This window comes from Palaemon carinicauda, chromosome 25 (genome assembly GCF_036898095.1).
Source record: "Palaemon carinicauda isolate YSFRI2023 chromosome 25, ASM3689809v2, whole genome shotgun sequence".
NCBI classification, from domain to species: domain Eukaryota; kingdom Metazoa; phylum Arthropoda; class Malacostraca; order Decapoda; family Palaemonidae; genus Palaemon; species Palaemon carinicauda.
This window is the reverse complement of record NC_090749.1, coordinates 83,391,905-83,418,989: the sequence shown is the minus strand read 5'-3', so window position 1 is coordinate 83,418,989 and position 27,085 is coordinate 83,391,905. Positions and strand designations below refer to the sequence as shown.

The 27,085-nt window shown below is 51.0% G+C and overlaps 2 pseudogenes; both read right to left on the bottom strand.

Moving 5' to 3' along the window:
- The window catches only part of LOC137618675 (zinc finger protein 83 pseudogene), a 184,000-nt pseudogene that overhangs the window by 49,494 nt on the left and 107,421 nt on the right, over nt 1–27,085 (bottom strand).
- Nucleotides 22,993–23,111, bottom strand: LOC137619342 (5S ribosomal RNA; annotated as a pseudogene).

Genomic DNA, 27,085 nt, shown 5'->3' with positions numbered 1-27,085 from the left:
GCGAGTGATAACCCATAGGTGAGCAATGGATACTGCAAGAATTAACCCGACGTTCGTGCGAAGAAACACAGTAGGTTCGCGCGATGGAACACCGTCGGTTCGCGCGATGGAACACCGTTGGTTCGCGCGATGGAACACCGTCGGTTCGCGCGATGGAACACCGTCGGTTCGCGCGACAGACACCGTCGGTTCGCGCGACGGAACGCCGTCGGTTCGTGCGACGGAACACCGTCGGTTCGCGCGACTGAGCCCCGTAGGTTCGCGCGACTGAACCCCGTCGGTTCGCGCGACGGAACACCGTAGGTTCGCGAGACGGAACCCCGTCGGTTCGCGAGACGGAACCCCGTCGGTTCGCGCGACGGAACCCCGTCGGTTCGCGCTCGCGCGACGGAACACCGTCGGTTCGCGCGACGGAACACCGTCGGTTCGCGCGACGGAACACCGTCGGTTCGCGCGACGGAACACCGTCGGTTCGCGCGACGGAACACCGTCTGTCCGCGCGACGGAAACCGTCCGTTCGCGCGATGTTCGCGCGATGGAATACTGTTGGTTCGCGCGCGGGCGAACATTGGAGAGCATATGCGCAGTCTCGCATGAGCGTAGACATGCAGGCACGCGGGCGTGCGTTCGTGCAGGAACGTGGGCGTGTGGCCGCGCGGGTGACTACAGGCGATCGGGAGACCGATGGCGCGTCAGCAAGCGATGGCGCGTTGATGAGCGATGGCGCGTTGATGACCGATGGCGCGTTGATGAGCAATGGCGCGTTCTGGCGAGGCGATGGCGCGTTCTGGCGAGGCGATAGCCCGCAGGAGAGTGACGGAGCGTTGGCAAGCGATGGCGCGTTGGCGAGCGGTGGTGCGTTAACAAAACGCTAGCGAGCAGATGAAGAATCGCGCGGGTGCATAGGCGATTGCCAACGTGAGAGAGACTAGTGATGGTTAGCGCGATGCGCGCAGGTGCATCAGGAAGGTGAGCGCTGAAGCCAGCTGTTAATCAGGCGATCCTAGACGGTCAGAAACCCGTTGGCACCCATTAGTGCGCGGCAAAGAAGGGTGCGCAGATGTGCGCTGGCGAATGAAGAAAGCTGGCGCACAGAAGGACAGAAGAAAAGGTGAGCGCTGGCGAGCAGGAGGAAGATCTACGGCAAGACTCAGCTACCGGAGATCGTGGTCCACAGCAGGCGAGCGCTAGATCGCTACTGATGGTGGTCAGGGGAACTGACACGCGTGGCAGATCGATGGCGATCGTTGACGCGTAGGAGATCGCTGGCGAGCAGGTGAACGTTGACTTGTCTAAGGTCGCTGGTGAGCTGATGATCGCTGACGAGCAGAAGGCAACGGGTGGAAGCCTGCGCATAGAAGAAGAGTCCTTGACCCAGACCTGAACCGAAGTTCTAGATCGCGAGGGCGAACGTGGGCGCACAGGGCGCGTAACAGGAACCAACAGGAACAGCAGAGATGATCATCATGAGAGCGCTGACGACCAGGAGAGCGGTGACGAACAGGAGAGCGTTGGCGAACAGGAGAGCGCTAGCGATCAGGAAGCGCTGATGAGCAGGAGAGCGCCTGTGCGCTAACACTGAGCAAGAGCAGGCCGGAAGACCGTTGCCTGTCCGCCGGGAGACTGATGTCCGTCGGAAGACCACTGTCCGTCGGGAAGACTGTTGTCCGTCGGGAAGACCGTTGTCTGTGGGGAAGACCGTTGCCCGTCGGAAGACGAGGTCAGACTGCTGTCCATCTGCACCAGGGCAGATGATGGAGTTTTAGGCTGCAAACGTAGATTCAAAAAGGCGCCTCTTAGCACCCTTATAGGGAGATGAGAGGCCCTTACGACGAGGCGGACGGTGAGCCTTACGGCGAAGGAGGCCAACAGCAGCAGAAGAATCCTCCAAAGAGGAGTCTCTATGAGTGTACTCTCTCGCGAACGAAAGAGAAACACTTCGTAGAAGAGACTGGTCAGCCAGTGACCTAAAAGGAGCAATCCTCCGAAGAGGAGCTCCTGCAGTTGCCCAGCCCCTTGAGCGAAACTGCAGGTGTGACCGCTCAGCACCAAGAGCATAGACGCACGAAAAAAGGCAAGAGAAGAATCCCCAAAAGGGGAAAAACTCAAGCCTGGACAGGAAAAACTTCCCTCGGAAGGAAAGTTACCCACCCAAGGAGGCAAGCCTCCTGAGTTCTAAAATGAACTGGAGAGCTGTCAATCGTCACGGGAGTACTTCCAGTAGAAGGAGACACGCCCCTGACGAAAATCCAAAGGGGAGGCAGCAACAGCCGAATCCCCAGGCCTCCACAAGATAGCTCACACCGTAGCCATATTACAGAAACGAACTAGATCGGTAACTGTAAAAAAATAAAAACAAAAAACATTAGTACACATTCATTCCCCCGGGAAGGCTCCGAAGAGGAATCCCGAGGGAAAGGAAACAAGAATTACACAACAGGCACGTGCCCTCACAACCACTTACACTCACGGAAGGAGAGCTGTAACCAAAACAGAATTATAACAATTATAATTATGAAACTATGTAATTATGTAATTTAAAAATGAATGAACACTAAAGAAAGAACGAAAACCCCGAAAGGAATCGTTCTACAAGCTGAAAAATTAACAACTACAATTAGATTCATAAACTAATTGAGACAAAACGTACGGCGTAGCAACCCCCCCACACGGGAAGGAAGCTACAAGGGCGTAGTAAAACGTAGTAAAAGGGTGAACGACCTCAAGAGAGAGAGAAAGAGAAAGACCGAAGTCAAACTCGATCGCAACCCATAAAATTACGCCGTGGTGGCCTAACTGCCGAGGACTCCACGGAGATATCGTACACTACACACACAACTCTGAAAAGGAAACTTACTGATTCTATACTCAAATATATATACAAACATGAAAACATGTTTACATATATATTGAGTAAAAGAAAAGTAAGCGATTAAGTAAAGACAAAACAAACAATGGCTGCCAAGCGAGGACCAAGACAGAGACGTCTGTCCCAGTCCGAGCCAAAAGTGAAAGTGAGCATTCACCTGTGTGTGAGGGGGGGAGGGATAGCTAGCTACCACTCCCCTACCCCCCCGCTAACTAGCGTGGGGGTAATACACCCTCGTTAAATTCTAATGGCTCGCCATTTCAGCTGCGCTAAAAGGTAAACCCCAATGTAAATAGCGTGGTTTGTATTTCGGTTACGGAACAATTGTATTTTCGCTAATGATACAAACTTTGAGCTCTTTATTAAGGATATAATTTCGTGGAAGCTGGAGGACTAGCCATAAGACTTTTAGAGAGGTGTAACTAACTCACTGCTAGTTAGCAGGGGTAGCTACCATTCTCACATACACACCTGTGTTTGTCTTGTCAATTTTGATTGCAAGCAGGACATACAGGGGGACAAATGATGGCGGGCCAGAGAGCTTAAAATTTATATCGTGAAAAATACAAATTACTTTTTAAATTTGTCCTTTGTTCCAACACTAAATACAAACCCTTTCGCTCTTTATTAGGGAAGAATCACCCTTTAAGAGGGTGGAAGTCCAAACCAACTGGCTGGTTTTTGACCCAGGGGTTTTTCGCCGTACATGTTCCGCATGTAACAGGGAGAAACCCTGACACCTCACTAAATTCTGTACAAAACCAGGTTAGCGGCCTGAGCAATCTGTGTGATTTTGTAAAACTAGCAGTGTGACTAATCTAGGTAAGATTTCTCTGAAACAATGGAATCTCTGTTACCCAATGCCACTTCGCCAGGGGGTATGGGGATGCAACAAGCATTATTTCTATATTTGGTTACACAAGGAAATGGTTTTACCTGCAGAGAGATGAGGCCAACTTGCAGAGGACCGTAGGTGCTGTTCCCCAAGATGAAAAAATGAAAAAGACAAAGAGTCAGTCATTCTTAACATTTATCCCAGACTAATCCTGGGTAACCTCTGCCCTTAACCATACGCTACTTGTTCCTCAAGGACCCTGAGGTATTTAAGCCACTTGTTGTGCATCCACCACAGGGCCAATGGAGAACGTATCCATGTTCATGTGGGTCACATTTTACTGGTAGTGGGAGGTGAAGGTCTTCTGACACTTCCACATGCCCGCTTGCATGACCTGCATTACAGAGTAGTTCTTGAATGCTAAGGATGTGCTGATGCCCCTAACATCATGAGCTCTGGGTTGTCTTGTCTGTGGAGGAGGATCGGGATTCAGGGCCAGGTCAATGACCCTGTGAATCCAAGCAGAAATGATGTTTTGGTGATTTTCCTCAGGAGCGAGCTGCTGCTGTTCTCTTGAGAGAGTACCTCAAACTCCTCACGGGACAGAGTAACAGTTGATCTTAATGATTGGTCACATTATGAAGATTCCCAATCCAGAAGGGCCTATATCTAGGCTCCGCTACTCCCAGATTTTGATTCTTACCAATAAAATCAGGGACGATGCCAAACATATTACCTCCCCCTATCCCCTTCAATGGGAGACATCGTATGCAAATAGGAAAACCGTCTTCAGTGTCACGTGGTGATCTGACGCCTGGCGTTATGGTTTGTAGGGGGCACCCTTCAGGGACCGAAAGACAAGAACCATATTCCATAGAGGTGGTCTAACTTCTGAATGAGGGCAGATAAGCTTTAAATTCTGTATGAGGAGAGAAAATTCCAAAAAAGAGGATATATTAACTACTTTTAGCCTAAAGGCAAGGCTCAAAGATGATAAATGTTATTTTCATTATAAAATAAGATTTTGAACATACTTACCTGGTAGTTATACTGTATATATAGCTTACGTCTCTGACGTCACGGCAGAAATTTCAAAACTTGCGCCAATCGCCGATTGGATAACCAGGTGTATCACCTGTGCGCCCCAGCGAGGTACCTTGGAACTATTCCATGTTCCCTCATATCTTCCATGCCTCTAGTCTCTAGGGGGGAGGAGGGTGGGAATATGACAAATTCGGAGATAATTTGTATTTTTCCTAACCATACAAACCTTAGCTATTTACATAGGGTTTTCTTTCGGCGTAGCTTAAATGACGAGCCATTAGATTTTTAACGAGGGTTAACTACCCCCCACTAGTTAGCAGGGGGTAGGGAAGGGGTAGCTTGCTACCCCTCTCCCCCCACACACCGGTGAGTTGTCTCACTTCACTTAGAGGTAGGACTTGACTTGGGGGACAGGGCTGGTGGGCAGATATGTGTAAATAGCTAAGGTTTGTATGGTTAGGAAAAATACAAATTATCTCCGAATTTTGTCATTTGTTCCGTAACCGAAATACAAACCACGCTATTTACATAAGGTGACTTACCCCTTAGGAAGGGCGGAAAGTCCCCAGCCTTACTGGCTTTGGCTTTTACCCGGAGACCCGAAATCCGAGTGAGCAGCACTCGAGAAAGGGGGTTCCTGCACCTCGCACTTATCGTTGCTTGCTACAAACGTGCGGCCTACATAAGTTGTGTGTGGAGGAAGTTGTGACTCCTCCTAGGAAGTTGACCTGGAGTTCTTTAGATAGAAATCTAGGCTAGGACGTTCCCAATACCACCTCGTCAGGGTATGGGGGACGCAAACAGTATTAGAGTTAATACTAGGAGCACAAGGGAGCATGGTTTACCTGCAGAGGTTGAGGTCAGCTATGCAAAGACCAGGCTGCTGCTTTCTCCAAGGGAGGGGAGAATGAAGAAAGAAGTAAGGGCCAGACATACTCTTTCAATCACGCAGACTAACACCGGGTAACAATGCCCCCAACCTTCTGCTACCTGTCCATTAAGGAGCCTGAGGTTAGACCAGCTGTTGTGCAGCCACCACAGGGCCAATAGAGAAGGTATCGAGGCTCCTGTGGGTCATGTCCTGCAGGTAGTGGGCTGTGAAGGTCGTTTGGCCCTTCCACACCACAGCTTGCAAGACCTGCGTAACAGAGAAATTTCTCTTGAAAGCCAGGGACGTAGCGATGCCTCTGACATCGTGCGCTCTAGGGCGACGTGACGGAGGAGGGTCAGGATTCAAGGCGTGTTGAATAGGCCGAGATGGTGTTTTTGGTGACCCTCCTCTTTGTCCTTCCTGTGCTTATGAATAACGCTTGTACATGAGGACGGACTGCAGCTGTTCTTTTCATGTAATGCCTCAGACTCCTCACAGGGCAAAGTAACAGATGGTCTGAGTCACTTGTTACACAACGAAGACTCGTTACCCTGAAAGAGTCGAACCTAGGGTCTGACACCCCAGGATTCTGAGTCTTGGCAACAAACTAAGGGACGAACCTGAACGTTACCTCCCCCCATCCTCTTGAATGGGCGACGTCGTAAGAAAGACCATGAAGTTCACTGACCCGCTTGGCTGAGACCAAAGCGAGCAGGAAAGCTGTCTTGCAAGACAGGTGGCGATCAGACGCCTGGCGTAATGGTTCAAACAGGGCTCTCTTCAGAGCCCTGAGGACCTGAACCACGTTCCAAGGAGGAGGTCTTACTTCTGACTGAGGGCAGGTAAGCTCATAGCTGCGTATGAGTAGAGAAAGTTCTAACGAAGAGGAAATGTCCACTCCTTTCAGCCTAAAAGCCAGGCTTAATGCTGAGCGATAGCCTTTCACCGCCGGAACTGAAAGGCGCATTTCCTCCCGTAAATACACAAGGAACTCCGCTATTGCTGGAATAGTGGCATCGAGCGGAGGGATACTCCTCCCACGACACCAACCATCGAAGACTTTCCACTTCGCCTGGTAGACTCCAATAGAGGACTTGCACAGGTGGCGAGATATCCTGTCTGCAACCTGTTGCGAAAATCCTCTCTCCGTGAGGAGATGCTGAATATTCTCCAGGCGTGAAGCTGAAGCGACGCTACAGCTTTGTGGAAGATGTTGCAGTGTGGTTGTCTGAGTAGCTCGTGTTGTGGGGGGAGTTCCCTCGGAAGCTCCGTCAGGAGCTGCAGAAGGTCCGGGAACCATTCCGCATGATGCCACAGCGGAACTACAAGAGTCATGGAGAGATTGACCGATAGTCTGGTCTTGTTGAGCACCCTTCTCATCAGACAGAATGGTGGGAAGGCGTAAACGTTGATGTTGTCCCACCTCTGCTGAAAAGCATCTTGCCAGAGAGCCTTGGTGTCCGGAACTGGAGAGCAGTACAGGGGCAGCTTGAAATTCAAGGCTGTAGCGAACAGATTTACTATCGGGGAACCCCACAAAGTCAGGACTTTGTTGGCTATCTGAGGATCCAAAGACCACTCGGTACTCACTATCTGCGTCGCTCTGCTCAGACTGTCGGCGAGCACATTCCTCTTGCCCGGAATGAAGCGAGCCGAAAGTGTGACAGAGTGGGCTTCGGACCACTTCAGAATCTTTACTGCAAGGTGGGATAGCTGTTGAGAAAAGGTACCTCTCTGCTTGTTGATGTAAGTCGCTCATCAACACCACGGACTGGCCCGCCAGGGTCCGTTGGAACTGTTGAGCCAGGAAAACGGCCTTCATTTCTAGCAGGTTGATGTGGAGGTACTTTTCTGATTCTGACCAGAGGCCTGAGATCCTTTGGTTCAGAATGTGGGCCCCCCACCCTTCTTTTGACGCGTCCGAAAACAGAGTCAAATCCGGGGGGAGCACGAGAAGATCCACTCCCTTTTGAAGGTTCACGTCGTTCAGCCACCACCGAAGATCCATCAGTTCCGTGGATCCTATAGGAACCAGAAAGTCCGGGGAATCGGATCCTTGATTCTACCGGGACTTTAGCCCCATTGCAGGGATCTTATCCTGAGGCAGCCGTTCGGAACTAGACGTGCCAAGGAGGAGAGGTGACCTAGAAGACGTAACCATGATTGGGCCGGAAGCTCTTCCCGCCTGAGGAAAGGTTCTGCGACCCTCCTCAGCCTTGCTATGATGTCGTCTGATGGAAAGGCTTTGTGGAGATCGGTGTCTAATATCATGCCTAGTTATACCAGTCTCTTTGTCGGAAGTAGAGAGAACTTCTCGAGATTTACCATGATCCCCAGATCTCGGCAAACCACCAGAAGCCTGTCCCGGTGTCGAAGAAGGGTTGACTCCGAGTCTGCCAGGAGCAGCCAGTCGTCCAGATAACGGAGGAGACGTATGCCATTCCTGTGCGCCCAAGACGAAATCAGTGTGAACACCTTGGTGAACACCAGGGGTGCTATGGAGAGACCGAAACACAGTACCTTGAACTGGTAGATCTTGCTGTCTAGGCTGAATCTCAAGTACTTCCTGGAAGACGGATGGATTGGGATATGGAAGTACGCGTCCAGTGTGCACATGAAGTCTTGCGGTCTCACTGCAAGTCTGACCGTGTCTGCTGTCTCCATGCTGAACGAAGTTTGTTTGACAAACTTGTTCAGGGCTGAGAGGTCGATGACGGGTCTCCAGCCTCCAGACGCCTTCTTTACAAGAAAGAGTCGACTGAAGAAGCCTGGGGAGCCGTTGACGACTTCCTGGAGAGCATCCTTCTTGAGCATGGTCTCGACTTCTGCCCGAAGGGCTAACCCCTTTGCCGATCCCATGGCATAGGAGTCCAGCGACACTGGATTCGCTGTCAGGGGAGGTGGAGTGAATGGGACGCGATAACCTTGGCCGATCACAGAGACCGTCCAAGAATCGGCCCCAAGTTGCTGCCACCTGTGCGCGCAACTTTTCAGGCATCCACCCACAGGTGGACACGCGGGGGGATTGCTGATCCTAGCGCTTGCGGCCTCGGCCGCTGCCCCTATGATTCTTTCCTCCCCTAGAGGACTTGCCGCGCCTTCTGTCCTTGGTCTGAAAGGGCTGCGGCTTAGACACCCCTGTCTTAGCTGCCGGACCCTGCTTCGGAGTCTTGCGAGGCTGCTGTTGCTATTGAGGTGCCGGAGGCTTGTAGGGCCGAGATGTCAGAGCCCTCGGGAGGAGAGAATCTTGATTCGATCTCCTCCACCTCTCATCTGTTCATTCTATGTCCTTGGGCTCAAGCAGATCCCTCCCAGTGACGGAGGAGTGCCTGAGCCTGCAGACGTCCACGGCGGGGACCTTCGGATGGAACCTCTCGGTCGCTGCGTCGCGACGCTTGAGGATCGAGTTAGCCCACAGGTTAGCAACCTGGTGAGCGACGAATTCGATTGAACGCGTGCCCGAGAGGAGGAAGGTCTCCAAAGCCTTCCTATTGCTCTCCTTGGACAGATTCTCAGAGCGCAAAAGGATGACCAGAGATCCCAGCCAAACGTCCAGCCACGAAGTTGCCTGCATGGCACTCTTTGCGACCTTCTCAAGGTTCAGGATCTCCGACGCCGAGAACGTCACCTGCCGGGCGGAGAGCTTCTCGAGAGGAGTTCCCCTGGTCAGTTCTTCCAAGGAATGGTGGAGCGGAAGGGCCATACTGGACTCCCCCATGATCTCAAAGTACCTCCTCTGATGTACTCGAGGAGGCGGGAGGAGTTTGAACCCGGCAGAAGAACGACCGGAGGAGGCGAGCTTGGAGAGCTGGGCTTTGACCCTGTCCCTGGCCCCTTTCACCCCTTTGGACCAAGGCAAAGCTGCGCTGGACTTAAGGGGTTTATGGGTGCCGTAGACTTGGTCTAGCACCGTGTCCTTGCCCTCACGAGGGGCAGTCTCCGGGTCCTTAAACTTGTTGAGTTGCCCCATCAAGCCTAGGACCTGCCAGAAAGCGTGCTCCGACTCAAACTGATCTCCTCCTTGTGGACTGGCAGCTAAGTCTCCGGTCCCCAAAGGCTCATCTTGGGGAGATACGTGGACGTCCTCCCGGGGTCTAGTTGGCTCTGGACGGATCCTGGATGACGATTTAGGAATCGTCTTGGAGTCCTTGGGCTCCCTCCTAGGAGGAATACAGGACTCCAGCAAAGAGGTCCGGAAGGGGGCTTCCTCGGGCGAAGCTTCTCTCTGAAGAGGAGGAGTTCCTCCCATTGGTGCCGTGGGGGACAACCCCTCCTCGCTGGACTCTTCTAAGGACGGGACCACCCCATCCACAGGAGACGGAGAAACAGCACGCGAAGGAGAAGGCGTAGGAGTCCTCCTGACCAACCTCTTGGGAGCCAACTTCTCCCGAGGAGAAGTCACCACGAAGTCCTCTCCTCTCCTTCTCTTCAGCGGGGATGAGTTTGTCGTTGGTTCAAGTCCCATATCAACGAGGGCAGGTTTCACAGCCTGAACCACTGCGTTCATTATGTGACAGAACCAAGGCTGACGGGTAACTGACGCTGTGTCAGTTATCCCTGCTGGAGGGAAGGGGATCTCCTGACCTTTCGGAGTGGACACCACGGGGCCTGCCTGAAATGAAGAAGAAAAAGAATGTTGCATGGACTTCTCCGAAGATCCTTCCTGGTCCTGGTCCTGGTAGGTAATCCTACACTTGCGCGGTGGCGATCCAGAGGCTGATCTGGAAGTCCGCGTCCCTATCCGTTGGCCGCGCTGATGATCCCTGCGAGAATGGGGATCGTGGCGGCTCTCACTCGTAAAGGCATTCAAGGAATCGCGCGTGGGCGATTTCCGAAGCGCGGGCGCATTGCCGCATGTGGAAGAATGCGCGTGGGTGCGTTCGCTCGCGGGCGAGGGGGCGAGGGGGCGAGGGGGCGAGGGGGCGAGGGGGCGAGGGGGCGTGTGGGTGAGATGGCGCGCGGGCGCGCAGGCGAAGAGACACAATGGCGCATTGGCGAGCTGTCGCGTTGGCGTGCACGTGAAGGAGCACATGATCGCGTAGGTGAAGGAGTGCACTGAGCACTAGGCGACCGATGGCGGCGCGTAGGAGACCGGCGATGTTCGGGCGAAACAAGTCGCGAGCGACTTGGCGAGCGTTTGCCAGGCAGGGAGCGCTGGCGCGTTGGCGAGCGATGACGCGTGTGCTCCGGAGAACGACGGCGCGTACCACGGACGGGCGAACGACTGCGCACAGGCGATTTATCGCGCGGGCGAGTCATAGACCTGGGGTGATCAGACTTAAGAGGGCGATGGCGCTCAGGAGAGCGTTCGCGCACAGGCGAGTGATCGCGTGGGCGCGCAGGAGATCGTTGGCGTGTAGTAAGATTACTGCGCACATCAGAAGAGGTGGACGGAGACAAACGCGCAGGTGAACGCTCGAGAACAGGAGCTTTGGCTCGCTGTTGCGCCGGAGCAGAAGGGCACGCAGAGGCGCGTGGGCGAGGCGACGGGATGGAACCCTTGCCTAAGTCCAGATCTGGCGATCGTGGACGCGGTGGACATTGTTGGCGCGCTGGGCGCGCATCAGGCACAGGCTGAGCAGTAGCGTGGCTGCGCACAGGAGAACGTGGGTGCGCCTTGCGCACATCAGGAACATGAGGGCGCTGCTTCGCAGGAGAGCGCTGGCGAGCAGGAGATCGCTGCCGAGCAGGAGATCGCTGCCTAACAGGAGAGCGCTGGCGAGTTAAGTCCAAAGACTGTAACTCTGGGGAGCGCTTGTGCGCTACAGCACGTGAACGTGCAGGTGGCCGCGCAGGGGAACCCTGACGCGCAAGGGACTTACCCACACCATGAGTAGAGTCCCTTTTCCCCGAAGGGATCGGTGCCTGTTGGATAACAAGGTGAGAAGGCGCCCAAAGCGCATCTGCAGCCAGGAATGGAGAAGGCAGGTCGGAAGGTCTGACAGGCGTAGGGGATCGCGAACGATCCGCGGAGAGGTCAAGGGGCGCTGCTGCGACGGTTTGCTCCTGACGGGAGGGCTCCTCCTTAGGGGGAGGAACAGGAGAGGACGACCCAAAGAGACGCCTCTTAACTCCCTTATAGGGAGAAGGAAGTCCTCTGCTGCGGAGAGACCGACGGGCCTTACGTCGAATACGACCACGAGGAAGGGTGTCCGGGTCATCAGTCCTCCGAAGAGGAGTCTCTGACAGCGCTCTCCCCCGAGAGGAAGACCCGCCCGAAGGAGAGACCGTGGGACTCCCCTTCCCCCTCGGAGGATCTTCGGAGGGGGGCGGAGAGCTTTCAGCAACGTCTGCAACAGGAGCAGTATCAAGGGTTTGACCAGACCCGTCGGAAGGCTCGGCCAAAACAGTGTCGACAAAATCCGAAGGGAATACCTCCGGTATTACCAGTGACTGTTTGACCGCAGCCCCCAACTGGATCAGGTCAAACAGCGCTTCCTTGGAGGGCGAGCCCTTAAGCCCCAAGGAAGCCCAAAGCTGGAACAAATCATCATTAGACACAGTTTGGTCATATTCATCAAATTCCAAATTATCCTCCCCGGAGGAAAAGAGGGAGCTGCCACGCTAAGGGAGGCAATGCCCTCTCCCGCACCCCGAGGTCGGGAAACACCACTAGGCCTGCGCTACCACTCGGTAGTCTCTCGGGAGAGACCGATCGAGTGGGAGCTTCGGAGGAGGTTCGGGCGGTGGAAGAGGAGTCCTTAGAGCCTTCTTTCTTCAGGGTTGCCCCTGAAAGAGAACGGTCTCTCTTGGACTTCTTCTTGCACCGACGGCCGAACTTTTCCCACTGGGAGGCAGACCACTCCGTACACTCACTGCAAGTATTCTCCCTATCACACCGTTGGCCTCGGCACTGCGGGCAAAGGGTGTGAGGATCGGTGTCCTCCGCAGACATGAAGGTCCTACAAGGGCGGCCAGCGAGTCCAGGGCACTTGCGCATAACGACGATAACGGTCGAGGCCAACTTCTAAACACACAGAAACTAGAAAAAGCAAAAAACAAATTAAGGCTGTCGTTAACGAGGACGAAAACAGCAACGTCTGTACTTTGTCCGAGCCAAAAGTGAAGTGAGACAACTCACTGGTGTGTAGGGGGGGAGGGGTAGCAAGCTACCCCTTCCCTACCCCCTGCTAACTAGCGGGGGGTAGTTAACCCTCGTTAAAAATCTAATGGCTCGTCATTTCAGCTACACCGAAAGAAAACCCTATGTATATAGCGTGGGGGTAGTTTGTAGTGCTACAGCCAAGCGTCCTAATTTTCTTATTATCGCTCCGACTGTTATCTTGTATAGAATAAAAACGTTTGGAAATGGTCTACGGATCTTAAATATGTGCTTAAACGCACACTTTTATGTTTTTTGCCGAAAACCCTAAATTACCTGAAAATTTGTGGCTCGAGTTCTTACTCCGGCCACGAATCTTCTCGCTCCCGTAGTAGGTAAGGGGGGGGGGGGTCCGGGGCGGCGAACCCCCCCTGGGTAAGGATACGGCTTTTAGCATAGGTTAGGTGGGTTTTTTAAGTTAGCTTCTCCCGCCAAAATCGTTTTTAGAACGACGGCCACAGTTCAGAATATTCCAGTTTTCTACGAACTCGATTTTAGAATGACGGCCACAGTCCACCCCACTTTATAATAGTCCCATTTTCTATGAATGAAAACGGATCTGGCCGTCACCCTACAAAGGCTGTGTCCATAATACTCTGTAACGATTTATTTTGCCTGAAGGCCACCAAAGTTGCTACAGTTCTAACCTCATGCGTCTGACCTAAAAACTCTTGCGGTCTGCCTTACTGCAATGTGCATGAGCTTCTCTTATTAAGAGCCTGATGAAGAATGAAAGTGCATCCTTCGACCTCTGTAACGAGGGCTTCTAGACCGAGCACCAAAGAGCTTCTGTCTTGCCTCGCAACTTTTCCGTTCAGTCCAGGAAGAACTTCAGGGCTCTTATTGGACACAGGACCCTTCTCCAACTCCTCGCCAACCACATCAGAAAGGTTCGGAAACTCAGAAGCCATGGGCCAAGGTTGAGAAGAGCGTTTATTCTTGGCGAGAAAACCTAACTGCAATGAGCCGATAGCTTTGTGTTTCGAGAAAAACGTTTTAACTAAAAGCATGAATCCCACTGACCCTTTTAGCTGTCACCAGACTGAGCAAAAATAGAGTCTTCATCGTGAGGTCCTTAAATGAAGCTGAATGCAAGGGCTCAAACCTGTCACTCTTAATGAACTTCAGGACTAAATCCAGATTCCGAGCTGGAGGATCCTGGAACTATTGGTTTGATGTTTCAAACGATTTGAGAATTCCTGTAGGTCTTTAACATTAGAAAGGTCCAAGTGTTGGCCTGAATATGGTTGGTAACATACTCTTGTATCCCTTAATGGAAGAGGATGAAAAAATTACATTTCCTTCGAAGATACAAGAGGAAGTCAGCAATCTGAGTTATAGAGGTACTGGATGAGGAAACAGAGTTGACTCTGCACCACTCTCTAAAAACTTCCACTTGGATTGGTAAACCTAGATGGTACACGTCCTTCTTACTCTAGCAATAGCCCTAGCTGCTTCCTTCGAAAAACCTCTAGCTCTTGTGAGTTTTCCGATAACCTGAAGACAGTTAGATGAAGAGCTTGGAGATTGTTGATGGTATCTTTCTAAGTGGGGTTGTTTGAGTACAACTACTCTTAAAGAAAAGCTTATTGGAGTGTTTACCATCCATTCCAGAACCTCTGTGAACCACTTTCTTGAGGGCCAAAAGTGGGCCACTAGAGTCAATCTGGTAACTTCATGTGACCCAAACTTTTTGCATTACTTAGTAATGAATTTGAACGGTGGAAAGCGTACACGTCCATGTCATGAGCTGTTCGACGTCGCGTCCCACTTGACGTCACGTCTTGAAGGACGCTCGCGTTAAAGCAAGACGCTCGACGTCACATCCTGCTGGACGCTCGACGTCACGTCTGGCTGCTTGACTCCTTTGGTTAAAGTGGCTGAAACACGCCATTTAACAATGGAGTTGTAAAGACGTTCGTCGTCAAGAACCTCTTGACTAGAAGCCTTACGACGCTTGGCGTCCAGGTACAGTATTAAGTTACCCGACACTCAAGGTCCAGGCCTGCTACTCTCTGTTGTCCGCAGACTGATAAACTTGCACGAGCGAAGAGAGTTTCTGTGTATATCTTGCAGCATATTAAGATTAGGGACCACTTGTTGTGGTACAGGAAACGTCACATCTACCAAAAGCTCGCTTTATACGCCATTTAAAGAGAGCGCAGAGCGTCCAGAGGATGAGAACCAGACTGATGGAGGAGGAGGAGTGTGAACCTAGGTCAAGCCAGGCTCAGACAACTGTCCTGCAACTGGGTGAGTTGGACATTTCTTGACAGTCGCTGATGTCCTTAAAGGACGCTTGGCAGTAGAGCTTTCTTCGGTAGAATGAAACATGCTCAGGACTGCTCTAAAGCCTACAGCCAGAAGCTTGCGGTATCACGGTAGGACGCTGATTGACCGTGTCCACCTTCCTCTTCAGAGGTCTGGAAGCTTGACGCCAGCTTCATCTGGGCGCTGCATTAGCCGAAGATGACGAAAAAAATCTTTTCCCTCGCCTTTCCTATGATGAAGGTGAGCGCCCTGGGAAGCGTCAAAAGGTACGCTCGAGGAGGCGTCTGCTCAGGAGCTAAAGCCTTTGGTTTCTTTTTGTTGTTCGATATTCCTTCTCCCAGGGGTTGGGGAGCTTGGAAGAGGTCTAAGGTCAATATTCTTTGGAAGATGTCTATGGTTAGAACGTTCGACATCCCTTCTCCCCGGGGTTTAGGGAGAGAAGAAAGACAGATCCTAGCAGATGCACCACCTATTTGAAGGGTGGTGCTTAGGCCGAAACAAAGAGCCCCAAAACTGGACAATTTCCTCCTATACATGAACCTTCAGGAATTGCTTGAAGTTTGGAAGGATGAGGATGTAGAAGTAAGCATCCTGGAGGTCTAAACAGACCATCCAGTGAACCTTTCCTACTGCTGTAAGGACTGATTTTGATGTCTCCATGGAGAACTTTGACTTCTGAAAGAAGGCGGTGAGAGCAGTTACATCCAGGACCAGACAATAGCCTCCCTCTCCCAAAAGAGAGACATTAGATGTTGCATAGTCTGTCTTTTTGGCTCCTCTCTGAATTTGGCAGAGAGGTCTATCGGAGCATCTTAATAAAGGAGGCTTCACCAGGAAAAAGATTTTGCATCCATCCTTTAGTAATAGCACGGGCCAAAGGTCTGCTCCTCTCCTCTCCCAGGCTCGCCAGAAGTAGTTAAGTCTGGCTCCTACTGTCGTCTGCGGTTTAGGGAAAAAGTATGCAGAAACTTTCTTGCTGATTTAGACACCAAAACTTGTGTCTTTGACCAACTCTTGAGGGAGAAGAGAGAAAGAAAAAAGGGGGGTGCGTACCTCAATTCTGACTTCTGATTCAAAGTTATCCTGCCTCATTACCTGTATTCCTTAAACTCTTCAGCACGACCTGTCACTGGAGCATCAATATAAGCATTCCGACTTTTTTCCGTCACGCGTAAACGCACCAAAAATCAGCCAATTATCAATTATAACTATTTATTTACCAGTATAAGCATGTGTGTGTGTGTGCGCGCACGCATGCGCGTGCGTGTGTCCGTCCGTATGCATGTATATATGTATAAGTGCACATATATGTGCATGTATATACTTATCACAACTGTGTATGCATATATATCTTTGGTATGTAAATGTATGTGTAAATCTACTGTATAAATGTATATATATATATATATATATATATATATATATATATATATATATATATATATATATATATATATATATGTATGTGTTATATGTATATTGGTATATGCGTGTGCATTTTCTGTGCGAAAAAGTTGATTACCCAAAGTATTTTCCAAGTGACCACAGAGGTATACTTCTACACTTATTTTTGTTGACGGAGTATTGCCTAGATCCCTAATCCCCGAGAAAAAAAGATATATGTACTGTATATATTTATGTATGTGCACATAATGTATATGTATGTATACATACATATATACATATATGCATACATACATACATACATACATACATACATACATACTGTGGAGGATTTATTTTTGTTTTATTTTTATTTTTGTTTTTGCCAAATCCTGAGAGAGAGAGAGAGAGAGAGAGAGAGAGAGAGAGAGAGAGAGAGAGAGAGAGAGAGAGAGAGAGAGAGAGAGAGAGAGAGAGTTAGAGTATCGATTGTTTGTTGTGAGAAAGACTATTGGTTTAAATGAGATTGTTTGTTATGTTTTAGTTAGGTTACGACAGTGGTGAATGTCTTGAGTGAATGCTTATTTTGATTTGACTGCAGCTTAAGGCAGTTGCGTGTGTAAATGCTGGATTATATTTCTTATTTTTTTACCAGCGTGGAAGTGTTGATTGATTTTCTGAGTAAGTACAGTTTTGTTTATCTTTGCTTGTCGTGATTGTGAATGATAAGAATAATTTATTATTTATCTTTGATTATAGTGCGATAGTTTAGTTAGCTAGAAGTGTTCGTAAGTGTTTTTCTTTTTCATTTTGGCAGGCCGTGATTCCTCCTTGGTGAGACTAACTCCTTTGGAGAGATTTTCTTTGAATGTTTAAGCGATTGTTGACGACTTGGCTATAATAAGGAACTTGGAACGACTGCTTGGATTTGGATAATTGTTGATGACCTGGACCGAATTTACTTCTGATTGCTGTTGATGATGATGATAAAGATGATGATGATGATGATGATGACACCCATGACCATGAAGAGTTAAGGCCGTTGTGGCAAATTAAGGAACTCTTCTGTTACCATAAACTGTAGTGGTAGTTTGCCGTGAAACGACAGTTCGGCTTATGTGTTGCGACAGTGTTCGTGTCGAAATATATATAAACATATAATTTGAGTTGGTGTGCGGTTTAGTTTCAAGTTTGTTAGGGTTTTTTGTGTTTATTCGAATGGTGTTTAGGGTATATTTAGTGTAAAGTTTTTGATGCTGTTGATTCTAGTTTAATGTGTTAAGTTTTGATTAGTTTAAAGTGGTTTTTTTTGTGGATGGTTTGGTTTGATTTATTATAGTTTGTAAGAAATATATAGTTTTAAGGTTATGTTTTTGTTTATTTTGTCCTTTTGTCTAAGAGTCCAGTTTATGATAAAGTAAGGGGAGAGTTTGTGTTGAGGAGATAATTGTCTGTTTAGTGTGATTGAAGGGTGTGGGGGTTGTTATTGCGATATCCCACCACATTATTTTGGCACCCGGACAGGGACTGCTGAGGCGGGACTGATAGCTGGACTCTTTGACGAAGGACTGATAGGATACGAATTTAGAATTAAGACTGAAAAAAATGGAAGAACAGTTAAGGGTTTTGAAGGAGGAATTGTGGTTGATTAAGGAGTGTGAGGAGAAGTTGTCTCTAGAGAAAGAGAAATTGTTGCAAGAGAATAAGTGGTTAAGGTGTGAGAATGAGGAGATGCATAGGAAACTGAGGGAAATCCAAGGAACTGCAGAGAGTGGAAGAGGGTGTTGAGATGAGGATGCGAGAGAATGAAGAACGAATGGAGAAAAGAATGGAAGCTATGATGGGGAGAGTAATGGGAATGATGAAAACTTTCATGGGTGAAGGCGCAGTCGGAGGAGTGGCCTCTGCTATGGGTAATGGGTTAATAGTGGAAGAGAAGGTTAAAGTAGGTGATAATGGGAAAGAAGTGATAGTGATAGTAATAGTGATAGTGAGATTGAATATAAAGGAATTAGGAATAGTAAGGATGAACGGAAATGTAATAGGAAGAATGAGAAGAAAGGGAAAAATGATGTGAAGAAAGAGAAGAAAAAGTGTCAGGATGATAGCAAGGATGATCTTGAATGGGTGAAAGTGGTGAGTAAGAAAAGGGCTAGGAAGAGTATGATCAAGGATAGGAGTATAAGTGTGGAATTAGATTCTTTATATTCTAGCGAGGAAGTAGGAAACGAGAGGGAAGGTAGCAGTGATGATAACAGTGAAAATGAACGTGATGTGTGTAAGACTGTATTTATGAGAGAGGTACCTCGGTGTAAAAGGTTAAATGAGCATAGTAGTAGGGATGTATACGAGTTTTTCAAGGACTCAGGAGACTGCTGCGGGCCAGGGGACCGAGCAGGGGAACGATGGTGTCCTGGAGACCTGTGACGCATGGGCGAGCGATGGCGAGTCAGCGATCGATGGCGTGTTGGCGAACGCTGGCGCGCAGGCGAGCGATGGCGCGTTGGCGCGTGGGCGCGTGGACGAGCGATGGCGGGTAGAACGCGCAAGCGAGCGACCGCGCGTGCGCGAGCTGATCGCAGGAGACCTATGTCTCTCCAGATCCCCTGGGCGCTGACGCGTAGGAGAGCGCTTGCGCGCAGGCGATGGATCACGAGGGCGGTCTGGAGATCGCCGGTGCTTAGGGGAGCACTGACGCGCTGGAGACCGTTGACGCGCAGGAGATCGCTGATGAGCAGGAGAACGTTGACGCGTCGGAGATCGCTAGCGCGCTGGAGATCGCTGGCGAGCAGGAAGACGACGCGTAGAAACCTGTGCAGGAGCTATCGGCGCAGCACGCAAAGGCGAACGCTCACGAACGGGCTCGGGAAGAGGAGACGCGTGGGCGCGTGGGCGTGCAGGAGCCCTGGATGTACGCGCAGGAGAAAGCTGACGAGCAGGATCGCGAGGGCGAGGAGGAGTTGAGTCCTTGCCCATGTCCCGAACCGAAGTTCTAGGGCGTGTGGGCGAGCGTGGGCGCACAGGGCGCGTGTCAGGAACTGGATGCGCAGGTGCGCGCTGACGAGCAGGAAATCTAGTGCGCTCAGGTGACCGTTGGCGCGCTGGGCGCGCAACAGGAACAGGAGGATGTTCGTTGTCCACAGGAGAGCGCTGGCGAGCAGTGGCACGTTGACCATCAGGAGAGCGCTGGCGAACAGGAGAGCGGTGGCGATCAGGAGAACGCTGGCGAGCAGGAGAGCGCTGGTGCGCTACTACGAGTGAACGCGCAGGAGGGCGCGCAGGAGGGCGCGCAAGGGGAGCACCCACACCGTGGGCGACATCCCTTTGCCCCGAAGGGAACGGTGCCCGTCAGCTAACGAGATCAGAAGACTGCTGGCCATCTGCACAGGAAGTGGAAGGTCTGGAAGGCGTGGGAGAACGTGAATGATCCCAGGAGAGGTCTAAGGACGCGGCTGCTACAGTCTGCTCCCGGCGAGGAGAGTCCCCATCGGAGGACGAAGGAGGTGAAGACTCGAAAAGGCGCCTCTTGACACCCTTATAGGGAGACGGGAGGCCCTTGCGGCGAAGCGCACGATGAGCCTTACGGCGAAGGCGGCCACGAGGGAGGTCGTCGGGATCATCAGTCCTCCGAAGAGGAGTCTCAGTCAGAGCGTTCCCCCGAGGGGGGTGAAGATTGCCATGTGTCGTATCAAGAAATATGTCCCCAGATATTATGCGATATCCTTAGAAGTTATATTAAGGATATAGTAGGGTAAGGCAATTTTGGACAGAGGCAATTTTGGACAAGCGAGACAAAAATTGGACAGATGCAATATGACAAATTCAAAGATAATTTGTATTTTTCCTGACCATACAAACCTTAGCTATTTACATTGGGTTTACCTTTTAGCGCAGCTGAAATGGCGAGCCATTAGAATTTAATGAGGGTGTATTACCCCCGCGCTAGTTGGCGGGGGGGGGGGGGATTGAGTGGTAGCTAGCTACCCCTCCCCCCCCCTCACACAAAGGTGAATGCTCACTTTCACTTAGAGGTAGGACTTGTCTTGGGGGACAGGGCTGGCGAGCAAATATGTGTAAATAGCTAAGGTTTGTATGGTTAGGAAAAATACAAATTATCTTTGAATTTGTCATTTGTTCCGTAACCGAAATACAAACCACGCTATTTACATTGGGTGACTTACCCCTTAGGAAGGGTGGAAAGTCCCCAGCCATACTGGCTTTGGCTTTACCCAGGGACTCAGAATCCGAGTGAGTCGCACTCGAGAAAAGGAGTCCCTGCACCTCACAAGTTCCTTGCTCCGCAAGGAACCGTGTGGCCTACATAAGCTTGTGTGGGAAAGAAGAAGTGTGACCCGTCCTAGGCAGTTGACCTGGAGTTCCAAAAGGAACTCTGGGTTAGGACGTTCCCAATACCACCTCGTCAGGGTATGGGGGACGCGACAGTATTGACTCAATACTTGGAACACAAGGAAGCATGGTTTACCTGCAGAGGTTCGAGGTCAGCTAAGCAGAGACCAGGATGCTGCTTCCCCGTAGAGGGGATGATGAAGAAAGAAATAAGGGCCAGACATACTTCTTTCGTTCATGCAGACTAAAACCTGATAACAATGCCCTCAACCTTCTGCTACCTGTCCAAAAAGGAGCCTGAGGTTAGACCAGCTGTTGTGTAGCCACCACAGAGCGATAGAAAACGTATCGAAACTCCTGTGGGTCACGCCCTGCAGGAAGCGGGCTGCGAAGGTCATTAGACGCTTCCAGACTCCAGCTTGTAGCACCTGCGTCACAGAGTAGTATTACTCGAAGGCGAGGGACGTTGCGATGTATCCAACATCGTGCTGTAGGGCGACGTGACGGGGGAGGGTCTGGAGACAGGTCAAGATGAATGTCCTTGAGTCCGAGCTGAAGAGGTATACTGGTGACTCTCCCCCGTGTCCTCCTTGTGCTCCCAAATCGGCTGCAACTGAGGACAAACTGCAGCTGTTCCCAAAGCTACCCTCTCGATTCCTTTACTGGCAAGAAAGAGAAGGTTTTGGGATATCAGATACAGAATGGAGACTCGAAATCTTGAAGGAATTGGACCGAATGGCCGGGACCCCAAGATTCTGAGTCTAGCCAACAACTCAGGAGCGAACCTGAATGTTTCCTCCCCCTCTTCCTTAGAAAGGGCGGAGTCGTACGAGACCAAGAAGATTGCTTATACACTGGCCGCGGCCAGAGTGAGCAGGAGACCCAAGACGGAATACAATCTGAGGCCTGTCGTAAAGGGTCTTGAGAAGATCTCTTAAGGGACTAAAAAGTCCGAGCCATGCTCCAAGTTGGAGGTCTCACTTCGACTAGGGCAGGGACGATCGTAGCTTCGCATGAGCAAGGAAAGATCCAGCGGGCAGTAAAAAGTTATTCCTTTAAGCCTGAAGGTCAGGGAAAGGCTGAGCGACAGGCTTCATTGCCGAGAGCGGAAAGGAGTTTCCTCCCGCCGAAAGGCAATAAGACCGTTATTGCTGGAGAAGAGGCCTCAAGGGAAAAGGTATATCTCCCACGGCACCAACCACCGAAGACTCTTCACTTCGCCTGGAAGACTCCTGCGGATGACTATCGCAGATGACGCGACCTCCGTCCCGCGACTGTAGCGGGTTGTCTCTTCTTGAGGAGGAGGCGTAGTGTCTCCAGGCATGAAGCCGAAGCGACGCCCCGGTTCGTGAAAGATGTTGCAGTGTGGTTGTTTGAGTAGTCTGTGCCGTGGGAGAAGCTCTCCCGGGAGTTCCGTCAGGGGAAGCAGAGGGTCCAGAAACCGTTCTGCGCATAGTCCCAGTGGAGCTCTCCCACTGAAAGGTTGACAGACAACCTGGTCTTGTTGAGACCCATTCTCCACAAACACAAAGGAGGGAAGACGCAGGCGTTGAAGTTGTCCCACCATCACCGGAATGCATCTTGCCAGAGTCTCGGGGTCTGAGACTGGGGGGAAGAACAGCGGAAGCTTGAGGTTCCAAGCTGTCGCGATCAGGTCCCCCAGACCAGGACTTGCTGGTTACTCAAGGCCAAAGACCCCCAGGTACACTCTCTCTACGAGGCTCTGCTCGGATAGTCGGAGAGAACATTCCTCTGCCTGGAATGAGAGAGCCGATGGTGGTATTGAGAGTATCTCAATCAACTCGGTATCTCTACTGCAAGATGTGGAGGTGTGAAAATGCGTCCCCTGCTGGTTGGAACATGCCAGAATCCTGAAGTCAACGCGCACGGAGCGACTCGGCAGGAGCTGTAGGATCTGTAGAGGGGCCAGACTATGGCCCCTAAGCCTGCCTGAATGATGGAGAGGTATCCTTCAAGTCCTGACCATAGGCCTGAACCGGAACATGCCCCCCCCCCCCCCCCTTTTTTTTGACGAGTCCGAGAACAGCATCAAGAATGTGGGGAAAAGACAAGAATATCCACTCCCATCAAGAGGTTCCATAGGCCAACACCCATTACAGGTCTAATAGTTCCGCTATAGACGGGTCAATGAGGAAAGGAAAACTAGGAAATGTTCCAAGGTAGGGCTGAAAGCTCTGCTTGACCGAGAACAGGTACTGCGACTCTCCTCAGCCTTGCCACAGTCAACTGAAGGGAAGGCTCAGAGGAGGTGGCAACAGAATCTGGCATCCCCAGGTGGTCACCCATCCTAGTACCGACCAGAACCGACGTTGCTTAACCTCGCTGGACGGACGAGAAGCGGGGTTTCCAACGTGGTAAGGCCGTTGACTCAATATTATGGCCAGATACTCCAGATGTTGAGGCAGAAGAGAGAAGGCTCCTAGCAAAATACCATGAACCCACACTCATGGTAAGCATCCGGAAGCTTGTCCCGGCGCTGAAGAAGGTCGAACCCGAACCTACCGGAGTTGACCAGCCCTCCAAAAAGCAAAGTAGGCGGAAGCCTGCACCTGAGCGGCCATGAGGAAAGCAGGGAGAGTTCTCTGGGGAAAAAAACCTGCGATGCCACGGCGGGATCGCCACACTGCATAATAAGCAGGAATACCTGCATTCTAGGCTGAATTCCACGAGCTCCCTGGAAGATGGATGGAATGGGAACTGAAAGTACCCGTCCTTCCGATCCAGGGTTTAAGGAGTCCTGTCGCCTCGTTACCAGTCTGATCGATTCTGCTGTTCTACGCTGGACGAAGTTTGTTCGACAAACTTGATCAGGGCTGAGAGGTCGACTATGGAACTCCCGACTCAGATACTTCCTTACAACAAAGGATCGACTGAAGAAGCCGGGGGTGAAGCCGTCGATGATCCCATGGAGGACCTTCTCCTAAGGTATGGATCATTCTGCCCAAACGGGCAACTCTTGCCGACCCTATGGCATAGAGCTTCAGAGACACTGAATTCGATGACAGAGACGGCAGGCGCGATATCCTTGGCTGATCACAGAGATCGTGCGGGAATGGGCATCGGGAAGCTGTCATCCGGATGAGAAACCTTAAGCATCCTCCCAGCGAGAAACCTGCAAGGGGGGTGTGTGCCAATCCTAGAGTTCATGAACTCTGCCGCTCCCTTTAGGACTATGCCACCCCCCCACAGGGGGAGCCTCCCGTGCCATCTGTTCCTGACAGGAGGAAACTGCAATTGGACACCTTGTCTCAGTTGTCGTAGCCGATAACTTAGGCCGACGTGGTTGAAAGAAAAAGGCGCTGGAGCCCTGCAGAGTCTGGAAGAAAGCGCCTTGGAGGAGTGAAAACGGAAGTCGATTTCCTCCGCACAGCCGCTGTCTAAGTCTCTGTCCTTGGGCACAAACAAACTCTTCTCAAGGATGGAAGGGTGTCTGAGGTTGTCGACATCCATGGATGAGCCACCCGAAAGGAAGCCCTCGGTCAGTGCGTCCAGATGGTCCAACATCGAGCTTGCCCGCAAGTTAGATACTTAACGACGAAACGTCAAGGTGCCTGAGCCCGAGAGGAGGTAAGTACCCGTGATCTTCCTGTAGCTTCCTTGAACCAAACCTCGGGCCGTAACCGAGGAGGGAAAGGACCTGGTAAGCCCCCTACACAAGGTGGAGAAGAGGATGGAGAAATCTCGAAAGGAAAGCCCCCCGCCAAAAATCCTTCCAGGGAATGACGGGGAAGGGCTAACCCAGGTTCTGGAAAGAGGAGTGTTGCTCAGAACTCCCTGAAGATTCTTCCTATTCTTGCAAGTGCCATGCTCTGCGTTTACGGGGTGAGGCCGTGTTCTGGAAATACGCTCCAGAAGAACTCGCCAGGGCTGGTCATGCTGCAAAAACCCGAATGGGAATCGTGGTCGCAATCGCCCTGGAGCTCGCGCGATGGTAAATCAATGATTTGCGCGTGGGCGAGCGTAGAAGCGCCCATGTGCGGTCACGCAGGAATGCAAACGAAGGTGAGCGAAGGAGCGCAGGAGGGCGAGCGTTGTAGGAAGGGCGAGAGCTGGTGGTCGGCGAGCGATAACCCATAAACGAGCAATGGACACTGCAAGAATTAAGCCGACGTTCGTGCGAAGAAACAATGTAGGTTCGTGCGATGGAACACCGTCGGTTCGCGCGTCGGACACCGTCGGTTCGCGAGACGGAACACCGTAGGTTCGCGCGACGGAACACCGTAGGTTCGCGCGACGGAACACCGTAGGTTCGCACGACGGAACACCGTCGGTTCGCGCGACGGAAACCATCCGTTCGCGCGATGGAAGACCGTTGGTTCGCGCGCGGGCGAATATAGGAGAGCATGTGCGCGGACGCGCAGGCGAGCGGTCGCGCAGGCGAGCGGTCGCGCGCAGGCGAGCGGTCGCGCGGGCACGCAGGCGAGCGGTAGCGCGGGGCGCGCAGGCTAGCGGTCGCGCGGGCGCGTAGGCTAGCGATCGCGTGGGCGTGCAGGCGAGCGGTCGCGCGGGTCGCGCGGAGCGAGTGGGCGCGAAGGTGGGCAGGTGAATGAGCGCGTGTCCGAGGCGGCGAACGCAAGCGCTGGCGCGATGGCGAGGAAACGTGCTGCCGCGTGGGTGAGGAAGACCGCTGGCGATGTGGATCAACAGGCGATCGGTGGTGAGCTGGTGAGCGCTGACGCGCAGGGTGGCGATGGAGCGTCGGCAAGAAATGGCGTGTCGGCAAGCGACGGCGCGTTGGCGAGCGGTGGTGCGTTAACAAAACGCTAGCGAGCAGATGAAGAATCGCGCGGGTGCGTAGGCGGTTGCCAACGCGAAAGAGAGTAGTGATGGTTAGCGCGCATCGCGCTAACAGAAGGCGCGCAGGTGCATCAGGAAGGTGACGCTGAAGCCAGCTGTTAATCAGGCAATCCTAGACGGTCAGAAAACCGTTGGCGCCCATTGGTGCGTGGCAAAGGAGGGCGCGCAGATGTGCGCTGGCAAATGAAGAAAGCTGGCGCACAGAAGGACAGTGTGGCGGAATGTAAACAAACCACAAACCCCCACACTCTTGATCACTCCTCCTTTCTCAATATCCCACAATACAAACTTTCCCCTTACTTTACTTTAAACTAGACTCTTGGACAGAAGGAAAATGAAAACAAAACATAGCCTTAAAACTAAATTAACGCAACCAAAAACAGAACACATATCATTAAACTGACTTAACACTAGAACAAATCACTTATCACCAAACCATCCACCATATGCCATAAACCAGGAACAATCACAATTTATCATAAATTCAATAGACAAAAAAAAAACACACAAAATTCGCTGTATATATCGGTGCGTGATGGTACCAAGAACTCGCCAACAATCGAAAAAAAAACAATATCCTTTTAATATACCCAACACCGTCAGTCCACGCACAGTACCAAAAGCACACTTAAGACTAAATAAATTACTTAATACTAAACACCAATCATATCCTGCAACACAAAAAAAAATTAATGCCAAACCAAGAGAACCTCTTGGTTCACACGCAACAGTCCTTAAGCAAGTTGTAGCCTACTGGCACTGGCCAACACTATCGTACGGCCAATTCGACCATGCAATCTTATGTGGTGGTCGTCGTTATCAATTGTCGTGAGAGAAATCCGTATTTTATAGCCGGGTCATCAACGTTCAAAAATTCTGTATTTCAGCAGTCTATTCCTATATTCATTGTCCGGTCCGGGTCGTCATCATCAAGCTAATCATATACAATATACACACGGCTGGCAAACACCACCTTCCAGGCCAAACTAAACCTCCAAGGAGTATAAAGGAATCCAAAGGAGGAATTACGGCCTGCAATAAAAAAGAAAAAACGCTTACGAAAACTCCTAACTAACTAAACTATCGCACTATAATCAAAGATAAATAATAAACTTTCTATCACTCATGATCGCGCCTAACAAAAATGAATAAAAACAGTACTTACTCCGAATATAAAAAAAACACTAAACAGCCGGCTTACGAAGAACAAAAAAAATAACAACCGACTCCTTCCACAGTCCGAGATCCAATGCTTTCGCCCAAGACATTCATCACCGCCCTATCCTAGCTAAAAAATGTAAACAAACAACCTCAAATATACCAACAATCTTTCCAACAACAACCATTCGCTAATTACCCTTTTTCTTCGGCGCGCACCGCGGGGACACAAAACACGCACACACAAACGCACATACACACATACTCTCGCGCACGCGCGATCTAGCAAAACTAAAGCAAATTAAATTCTCTCTCTCTCTCTCTCTCTCTCTCTCTCTCTCTCTCTCTCTCTCTCTCTCTCTCTCTGACAAAACTAAAGCAAATAAC